The sequence below is a fragment of the Heloderma suspectum genome, chromosome 6, assembly GCF_057233095.1.
Source record: "Heloderma suspectum isolate Gila_16-S chromosome 6, 16-S_ref, whole genome shotgun sequence".
Classification (NCBI taxonomy): Eukaryota; Metazoa; Chordata; class Lepidosauria; order Squamata; family Helodermatidae; genus Heloderma; species Heloderma suspectum.
The window spans coordinates 89,096,481-89,107,167 of record NC_139463.1 but is presented as its reverse complement, the minus strand read 5'-3'; the positions used below and the strand labels follow the sequence as shown (position 1 = coordinate 89,107,167).

The 10,687-nt window shown below is 48.5% G+C and overlaps 1 pseudogene; it reads left to right on the top strand.

The window, feature by feature from the left end:
• The first annotated feature begins 1,339 nt into the window (after window positions 1–1,339).
• On the top strand, window positions 1,340–5,372 carry LOC146341762 (vomeronasal type-2 receptor 26-like; annotated as a pseudogene).
• Window positions 5,373–10,687: the final 5,315 nt, after the last annotated feature.

The following is a 10,687-nucleotide window of genomic DNA, read 5'->3' as shown; positions in this document are numbered from 1 at the left end:
GGAACGGACTAACCACCCACCGCCACTACCCGAAATCCCCCCAGGACAGACCTACCTGGTGGTATATGCGGCTGCAGCAGCAGCAGCGGCGGCAGTGGCTCGTCTTCCAGCCACTGCCGGGCTGCTGTGTCCCCAAATATCAGCCGTCGTAGTGGCTGCCATTTGCATTCCTGCATTGGGCCATGATAGGCTACATAAATACTTACGTAGCCTATCACAGCAAAGAGCATGGGAACAAATGGAGGCCGCTATGTCATTTGCGCCCCTGCTCTTTGCAGTGAAAGGCTACGTAAATACTTACATACCCTATCATGGCCCAATGTAAGGACACAAATGGCGGCCGCCACGATGGCCGCCATTTGCAGCCGCAGCAGCCCGGCAGCAGCTGGAAGTCTGGCTGCTGCGGGCCCTGGCCAGCGCCTCCACGGCCTTGCTGCGGAGCAGAGCTCGCTGGGGAGGATTTTGGGGGGAGGGATGGATCACCTCCCCCCCCACCCCGGATCCCTGGAATGGAACAAGGCAAGGGATTCGTACATCCCTACTCAGATGTTTTGTTGGAGAACCCTAGAAGTATGGTCCTGGAGGAATTGAACATCTACGCTGCAGCTGCCTTAACAGGACCAGATCAAGACTTCATGTCCTCTACGACAACTATGGGGTCATCTCAGTTTGACATTGACCTAATGCAATGGGCCGGGCTCACACTTCTTTTGGACTTTGTCTCGGGGCATGAGGTGGGTGGCCCAGATCTTGCTGCACTGTGACATGGTGAAGTGCTACAGGCCATCGACATAGTCACTCAGGCCCCTGTACTGCGGCGCATTCCTGAGTTGGCCTGATTCGGCATGCAATGAGTCAAGCTAACTCATAGATTTTTTGGTGGGAGGGTTGCACAAATCCTGACTTGCGCAAAATCACAGCCAGAAATAGCACAATTTGCATAAAATCACAGCTACAAATGGTCTAAGCTGCGATGTTGTGCAAATTGTGCTAGTCATGGCCAGGATTTGGCAGTAATCCGCCTGCGACTTCACACAACCCCTCCCCCACTAAAGTTCCTGAGTGGCAGGAACTATGCAGCTCGGCTTGCAAATGCAAGCCAAGCTGGGTCCATGCCAGGGATCTGTTGGGCTCTAAAAGGGCCTAAGCATCTATCCAATTTAGAACACCGTGATACTTTACAACCACAAGTGAAACCATAATGATCAAAACATCTTTTTCTCAGTGCTGTCCATTCTCCACTGATGTTTCTGATTAGGTGCTGCCCATTTCTGTGTGTAATGACAACTGCCATCCTGGCCACATCAGGAAAAAGAAGGAAGGGGAGCCATTTTGCTGCTATGATTGTGCCCTGTGTCCTCAAGGGAAAATTTCTGATCAGACCGGTAGGAATCATGGTTCTTCATAGATGTCAAGCATACTGCATCTCATACCATATCCAGCAAAACCAGTGTAACAAAAATGTGTATGGCCTTTGGTCTGGAAGGAGTAAGAAAATGTTACTGATCCTTGAAAATGTGGCTATAGGAAGAGGTCTTGTTATGCAAGAATGCAGACCTCTCTTTTACATTCAGACCTAGGTATGCTTGGTCACACATTTTGACACTAGTCTAAACATTGGATTGATGGTTTCTTTCAGTTGGAAATGTGCTTCATACGTAAAGGAAAGAAGGAAGATATATATAGCCAGCTACTGACAAAGAACACAGTGCTGTGTCATCCAGTAAAAGGGCAGACTCTCTGGGAGTCCAGTAATTCAATGTTTCTTGCATAATACAAAATAAAAAGGAACAACGCCATATGCTGGCTCTAGGAGCTGAGCCAGGGGAAAGGATTATAGTGTCTGTGTAAAATTTGCTATACACTCTTATATGTGGATAGACAACAGGCAGAAAGACAAATCATCACCCTTAGCTTCCAATTTCCTGGCTTTTTTGAGTTTAACCCAAGATGAGATAGCCTTAATTCTGATAACCTGGCAAGATTAATGGGGCCAGAATGACCAGACATATTCCTTAATAGTAAGAGGCAAAGTTTCCAAGTACACCTTCTGTTAAGTAATTTGAACAACAATCCCCCAGGAGGGCTTGGAGATGGTTAGAGAAGATGACTCATCCTTATTTGCCCCCTCCAGCAAGGTGGGGGCAAGCTAGGTGTGAGTGGGAAACAGCAGAAGAACTTTGGGAAGACAAAAGATAGAGAATGGGAATGAGTGTGACATGACCTATAAACTCTGAAGCACTGGGGGATCTCCCAGATCTCCCTCTCTGGAGATCTGATGTGGGAAAGGCAGGGCTGCTATTGGAGTGTTTTCTTTCACCTCTATTCAATCTATGTATTTGTAAATTACATGCAACTATTTCAAAATGCATAAGCCTGCAATGCCATAAGCCTCCTCCTTCTAAAAGAAATCAAACCCAGTTAAGCACAATACCCAAGACCAGCGGTACCATCAGGCTCAGTAAGCCTCCTGCCACAGTTGGCAGGATGGAAGGGGTGGTGCAATGAGCATCCCCACCCCCCACCCCACACACACACTGCCTTCCTTCCTCACCTTCCAGCCACCACTGCCATCCTGCTTTGGAGTTGAGTTCCTGCTCATGTTTGCTGGGGACTGCATTTTTTGGAGGGTTCAAAATGGTGGGAGCCTTCTGCTGTGTCTGGCACTCTAGAATCTAGCGGGAGTGAAGATTCTACAATAGGATACTGCTGCTGGAACCAAGTAAGCTGAGCGGGAAGGGGAGAAGGATGTCATGAGTGATTGGTGGGAAAAACAGGGGCAGGGGCAGTGGTAGCAGTTTGACAGGGAGCAGTCTTTGCTTGCCTACATCAGGCAGTGGCATTGCCGTTGGAGAGAGAGAGAGAGGGCTGCTTCACACCGGGCTTTTGTCCTGCGATTGCGATTGCTCCTTCACAGAAGCTTGCAGGCTCTTTACATGACACCGTGATCATCATTAAATGCCCTTTGTTCTGTTTTTAAATACATCACAGATAATGAGCTATCAAATTACCCTGTTGTCTTCTGCTCGAGTTCCCTCTGTGAAAAAAGTAAACATGGCAAGAAAAGGAATGAGGTCAATGAAAGAGAATGGAAGACTCAGATATCGTGAGAAGTAGGGAAAAGGGTTGGGGGAAAAGGAAGCACGTGAAAAAGGGAGTCGAAGTGATCCTGAATTTGAAATGGAAGCAGAAAGCCCCATTTTAAATGCAGGATTTTATGCTGGTGTAGCGATGCCCAGATAGAGAGAAAGCAACACCAGTTGCTGGGGAAAATGGGTGGGAGGGTGCTGTTGCACTCATGTCCTGCCTGTGGACTTCTCATTCGGGCATCTGGTTGGCCATAGTGGGAACAGAATGCTGGAATAGATGGACCCTTGGTCTGATGCAGCATGGCTCTTATGTTCTTAAGTGTGTGTGTGTGTGTGTGTGTGTGAGAGAGAGAGAGAGAGAGAGAGAGAGAGAGAGAGGCTTCTGGGTGAGCATGTGGTGCACAGGTGAGATTTAAACGCAGACATCTTGGCTCAGAGTTCATGCATTACCATAATAAATCATGAAGCACCATGTTCTCTCTCATATCAGAGGCATATTTATTTTATTTTTTGTTTTTTGTTTTCCAGACTTGGATTAAGGCAGATGTATTTTGGCAATGCTATCTGATAGGGATAGGATATATGAATAATTCAAGACTAGGGATGTACGAAAGTCACTTACCTTTTTGAAGGGTGACATTCGTGGTGGGGGGAGGCACTCCGTCCCTCCCCCTGAAATTCTCTTCGGCTGACTCCACTCTGTGGAGGTTCCACAGAGTCGCCGGCCAGGTCCGCCTGCAGCCAGACATCCAACCACTGGGCAGCCTGCAGGGACACAAATGGCGGCTGCCATAGCCGCTGCCATTTGTGTCCCTGTATTTTGCCGTAATAGGCTACGTAAATATTTACGTAGGCTATCACGGCAAAAAAAAAAGGGAACGCAAATGGGAGCTGCTGTAGCTGCTGCCATTTGTGTTGCCTTTTTTTTTTTGCTGTGATAGGCTACATAAATATTTACATAGACTATCACGGCAAAATACATGGCAAAACACTTACACAGCCTATCACGGCTTCCGCAGGGATGCAAATGGCGTCCCTGCGTTAGCCGTGATAGGCTATCACGGCTATCACGGACGCAGCCACCATTCACAAGTCAGCGCGAATGGCAGCAGGTAGGTGTCCCGTTTCGCACACCTTTCATGGGGTGGGGGGCAGGGGGGCCTTCATTCCACCATGGAGTTCGAGGGGCGGAATGCACTGGCATTCGACCTCACCAAGATCTGTGGTGGAATTCTCTGACATCCCTATTCAAGACAAGTTACTTTAACGGCGTCTACCGTCTTCTCAGATTGCATCTGCTCTCTATCTCTCCTTAAAAAGCACTACTTTTTCTTTCCAGATATGGATTCTTGTATTGATTGTTCAGAAGATCACTATTCAAACTTAGAACAGGATCAATGCATTCCCAAGGTTATAAGCTATCTCTCCTATGAGGAACCTTTGGGGATTTCATTGTCTTTCTCTGCTGTTGCTTTTGCTGTGATCACAGCTTTGATACTTGGAAACTTTGTGAGGCACCAGGACACTCCCATAGTCAAAGCCAACAACCGAAGCCTCACCTACATCCTGCTCATCTCCCTCCTTTGCTGCTTCCTCTGCTCCTTGCTGTTCATCGGACAGCCAAAGAAGATGACTTGCCTTCTCCGGCAAACAGCTTTTGGCATCGTCTTCTCAGTTGCTCTTTCTGCTCTTTTGGCAAAAACCATCACTGTGGTTCTGGCATTCATGGCAACCAAACCAGGATCCAAGATGAGGAAATGGGTAGGGAAAAGGGTGGCCAATTTGATCGTCATTTCCTGCTCCTTTATTCAAATAGGAATTGGCTTGATTTGGCTAAGTACATTTCCTCCATTCCCAGATATGGACATGCATTCACTGACTGGGGAAATTGTAGCAGAATGCAATGAAGGCTCAGTCACCATGTTCTACACTGTTCTGGGCTACATGGGTGTTCTGGCCATTGTCTGCTTCACAGTAGCATTTCCAGCCAGGAAGTTGCCGGACAGTTTCAATGAGGCCAAATTTATCACTTTCAGCATGTTGGTCTTTTGCAGCGTTTGGCTCTCCTTTGTTCCCGCCTATCTGAGTACCAAAGGGAAATACCTGGTGGCCGTCGAGATCTTCTCTATCCTAACTTCCAGCACTGGCTTACTGGCTTGCATCTTTTTTCCTAAATGCTACATCTTAGTGTTCAGGCCCCACCAGAACATCAGGGAGCAAATAATAAGGACAAAAAACTAACAAAGAATGCCAGAAACCGTTTTCTTTTTCCAAAATGTGTGAATAATTGGTCTGAATTGCTTATGAATAACAAATTGTGGTCCTACTTCACCCCTGAACAGGGCCTATTATATTGAAAAATGTGGGATCTGATCTATGCAAATTAGTTGCATGTTTTTCCTTCTGAGTATATCAGAATTTCTACCTAGCAACAATCAGATTGAGGCCATTGCTGGTGACTACAGACCTGTTGTATCTTTGGTCTTTATACTGCACAAGGAGTTGCATATACATACTCTGACTAAACTTGAAATCTATCTGTATTTGACATAGATTTGTAGGGATGGCAGAGGATTCTGCCACGGATTTCAGTGAGGCCAAATTAGGGATGGCAGAGAATTCCGCCACGGATCACGGTGAGGCCGAATGCCAGTGCATTCGGCCCCCCGAACTCCGTGGCGGAACGGCCTGCCACCCCCCCGCCACCCCGCAGATCCCCCCTGGGATGAGACTTACCTGGGGCGGATCTTCCGGGCGGCGGCGGCTCCAGCGGCGGCTATGGCGGCGGCGGTTGCAGCGGCTGGTCTTCCGACCAGCTGCCACCACCGCCATTTCCAGTGTTGCGGGGGGGAGACATGATATGCTTCGTAAATCTTTACGTAGCCTATCATGTCTGACTTTTTAAAAAAAAACCACGTGTATGCAAATGGCGGCGGCTACGGCCGCCGCCATTTGCGTTCCTTATTTTGGGCCGTCTAGTCTACGTAAATATTTACATAGACTAAGACGGTGAAAATAAGGGGGAATGCAAATAGCGTCTGCTACGCTATTTGCATTCACCTTATTTTTGCCGTCTTATTCTATGTAAATATTTACGTATACTAAGACGGCCCAAAATAAGGAACGCAAATGGCGGTGGCCGTAGCCGCCGCCATTTGCATACACACGTTTTTGTTTTTGTTTTAAAGTCAGACATGTTAGGCTACATAAAGATTTACGTAGCCTATCACAGCTGACTACTGGGACGCAAACAGCGGCAGCTACGGCTGCCGCCATTTGCGTCCCTGCTAGCCAGCGGCCGGATGTCCGGCTGCTGGCGGAGCTGGCCGGTGGCTCCGCGGAATCCCTGCGGAGCAGAGCAGGCCGGCGAGGATTCTGGGGGGAGGGACGGAGTGCCTCCCCCCCCCAAGTGGAACCCAGCAGAGCCAGGTAAGGGCAATTTCGTACATCCCTAGGCCGAATGCACTGGCATTCGGCCTCCCAAAACCCATGGCGGAACGGCCTCCCACCTCTTGCCACCCATCGGAATCTCCCCTGGACGAAGCTTACCTGGGGCAGATGCTCTGGCGGCGGCAGCCATTTGCGTCCTGCCAGGCTGCTATGGTAGGCTACATAAGTATTTACGTAGCCTATCACGGAAACAGCAGTGGCACAAACAGAATAGCCGCCGCCATTTACGTTCCTTTTTTTTCCTTTTTTTTTTTTGCCATGATAGGCTACATAAATATTTACGTAGCCTACCACGGCAAAATACAGGGACACAAATGGCGGCAGCTATGGTGGCCGCCATTTGCATCTCTGTGCAGGTTTCCCAGCGGCCGGATGTCCAGCTGTGGGGTGGCCCTGTCCAGCGGCTCCGGGGAGTCACCACGGAGCGGAGCCAGCCAGGGAGAATTTCGGGGGAAGGGACAGAGCACCTCCCCCCACACACAAATGTCACCCTTCGGAAAGGTAAGTGACTTTCGTACATCCCTAAGGATGGGCAGAGTAGTCTGTGAATCACTAACAGTTACCATCCCATACCTCAAAAAGGGGAAATAGATGTACTTGAACATGCAAGTAAGGGGTGGGGAAATCACACAGCCACACAAAAGAACTTCTTTGGAACTGTTCCAGCATCAACTCCCATTCTGCAGAAAATCAAGTCACTTTAGGATCATAAATGCACAGTGAAATGTGCGTGTGTGTGTTGGGAGGGGGAAGAAGTCACACAACTACACAAAATCGTAAACTTGCCTTTGCTAATGATGACACCCTATGATGATTTCCTCAGAGCCACACAGCGATAGCCAGATTAAGGTCATGATGGACTGAGGGGCTAGCTGTCTGTAGTGACCCAGTACTCTGTTCCCAGGACTGAACTCACACACGACACTTGTACATACACAGAGACAGTAACATAAAATAAAAGGGGAAAAATATGTTTCTCTTCTATGCATGCCTGGAAGCAAAAGACTAATATCTCTTTTATGGTGGAGAACTCAACACAAGCTTTCCCTTTTATGGGTATATGGCACAGACACAGAACATTTGAACAAACATGACATAGGGGTCTCTCTCTCTTTCTGTCACACACACACACACACACTCAGGAAAGAGACTTACTATCTTACTAACAGATACATACACAGCCAGTGCTGGTCCAGGACATTTTGCTGCCTGAGGAGGACCAGCAAATGAAATGCCTCCCATTTCTCACTGGATGATCTGGCCCAGTCACTGCCTCTCAGCCTATCCTGCCTCACAGGATTACTTTGAGGAGAAACATGGGGAAAACTGTGGTTCTTGGAGGAAAAGGAAAACACAATTAGAATAAAATAGAGTAGCTAATTATATACTAGAAAAACATAATTGTCCTACCATACGTCCATAATAAATCTTCCTAACATGTAAAATGACCACACATGTACAAGCATGTGCAGCAGAGACAAGATGTATCCAGTATCCAACTTGGAAATTCTCCCTTAGAGATAAATTTATCCCTGGAGAGGGGGCCTGACAACTGACACCAACTCTTATCACTCATATTAAACATTCAACATTTGAAAAAATCCCCTGCCTTCTCATATGGCTCACACATTTGCCTCCATCTTCTGCCTGAACATCAACTGAAAGAAACTTTGAGCTTTTCAACTTGAGGTTGTTAATTGGCTGTTAGTTGGCTGTTAATCTGGTGTATCTCAGAGAGAGAATTAGTTGACTTAGAAGTGGGAGCTAACAGGGATAGCAGTCAGAGAGATCAAAAAAGTTAGGTTGGGTTATTAGAATCATTAGTTCTAATTCTTTATCACATGACTATTGTTCTGGAGGTAGTTTGATACAGCGAAGGCTTCAAGCAAAGTTACGCAGCTGGCAGAGTTGGACACATTATGCTTGTGCTGGCCCCTAGGCACAACCCCTGCCATGGTGACCCCCATAGCCCCTTGAAGGAGGGGTCTGCCCACTTCATTCCCCGGGGGTGGCTGCCCAGCAGAAGAGGTGAGGGGCAGCCATATAAGTCTTTCTCTCAGCCTACTTCCTCCTAGCTTCAAACTGTCTGAACTGCAGAACTATGTCCTGGTTGTCTGCCATGTACTGCCTGAATATGGTACTGCAGGCTGCAGCCTCACATACACATTCAAATTAATTATAAGTAATGTGTTTTAAGAAACAACCATTAGGTGTACACTCTCAAATAACTAGGGATGTTGGAGAATTCTGCCATGGACTGAGGACGGATTCTTTAGAATCCGGCCCCCCGGAGTGTGTGGTGGAACAGAGCACTCCTCACCACCCCCCTGCGGAATCCCCCTGGGATGGAGCCTACCTGGTGGTGGTGGTGGCAGTGGTGGCTCTGCCGCCACCGGCAGCTCCGGGTTGTCTTCCGGTTGCTGCTGGACTGCAGCCAGAAATGGCGGCCGCTATGCAGGCTGCCATTTGCATGCCTGCCAAGCCGTGATAGGCTACATAAGTATCTACGTAGCCTATCATAGCAAAAGGCAGGGACACAAATGGTGGCCACTACCCTATTTGTGCCCCTGCTCTTTGCCATAATAGGCTACATAAGTATCTACGTAGCCTATCACAGCAAAAGACAGGGACGCAAATGGCGTAGCGGCCACGATTTGCATGCTGTGATAGGTTTCGTAGATACTTACATAGCCTATCATGGCTTGGCAGTGATGCAAATGGCAGCTGGCATAGTGGCCACCATTTGCAGCCGCAGCCCGGCAGCGGCCAGAAGTCCAGCTGCAGCCAGCCCCACCTGGCAGCTCTGCGGAGTTGCCATGAAGCAGAGCCGGCTGGGGAGGATTCTGGGGGGAGGGATGGAGCACCTCCCCTCCACAGTGGATGGTCGCAGTGGAACAGGGTAAATGATTCGTACACCCCTACAAATAGCCCTGGGTCTGCATGGCAAATTTCAGGTGTCTAGGTTTCACAGTCTTGGAGGATATACAAACCAACGGTTACATTGAAGCAGTAAATCCTTAAAGTTTTTGATTGGCCGCCCTTATGTTTCAAGATGGGGGATGAAATTTTCATTATATCTAAAGTAGGCATGTAAGAAAGTCACTTACCGTTTTGCTGATTCATTCGCGGTGGGGGTGGAGGCGCTCCGTCCCTCCTCCCCGGAATCCTTGACCAGCCGGCTACACTCCGCGGCCAAGCTGTGAAGCTGCCGGCCGGCTCTGGCTGCCCACAGCTGGACATCCGGCCACTGGGCAGCCTGCAGGGACGCAAATGGTGGCTGCCGTAGCCGCCGCTGTTTGCGTCCCTGTATTCAGCCGTGATAGGCTACATGAAGACTTACGTAGCTTATCACGTCTGGGTTTTAAAAAAAAGTGCGTACGCAAATGGCGGCGGCTACGGCCGCCACCATTTGCGTTCTTTATTTTTCGAAATCTTAGTCTACATCAATATTTACATTGACTAAGACGAAGAAAAGAAACGGGAACACAAATCGCATAGTGGGCGCTATTTGCGTTCCCCTTTCTTTTCTTCGTCTTAGTCTACGTAAATATTGACGTAGACTAGGACGGCGAAAAATAAGGAATGCAAATGGCGGTGGCCGTGGCTGCCACCATTTGTGTACACTTTTTTTTTAAAGCCCAGATATGATAGGCTATGTAAGTCTTTACGTAGCCTATCACGTCTATGTTAAAACACACACAAACACACACACAGACTGCAAATGGCGGCGGCTGGTCAGAAGACCAGCCGCCACCGCTGAAGCTGCCGCTGCAGCCGCCACCGTCCGGAACATCCGCCCCAGGTAAGTCTCGTCCCGGGGGGATCCGCGGGGGGCAGGGGGGTGGCAGACCATTCCACAATGGATTTCGGGGGGCCGAATGCACTGGCATTCGGCCTCACCGAGATCTGTCACGGAATTCTCTGACATCCCTAACCTAAAGCCATCCCATATGGAGGTGCAACAAATCCTGGAAGTATCATAACAATCAGATGTATGGTTTTCAAGTCCATTGAGGACCTATGTACAGACAAACACTTCCTTGTACGAACATCATCATGGCGATCACTCGTGACTGAGTAAGATTGTCTTCCAAAGATAGAGACTATATAGATAACTCTTTAAAATGATTACAAGGACTTCCTTGTAT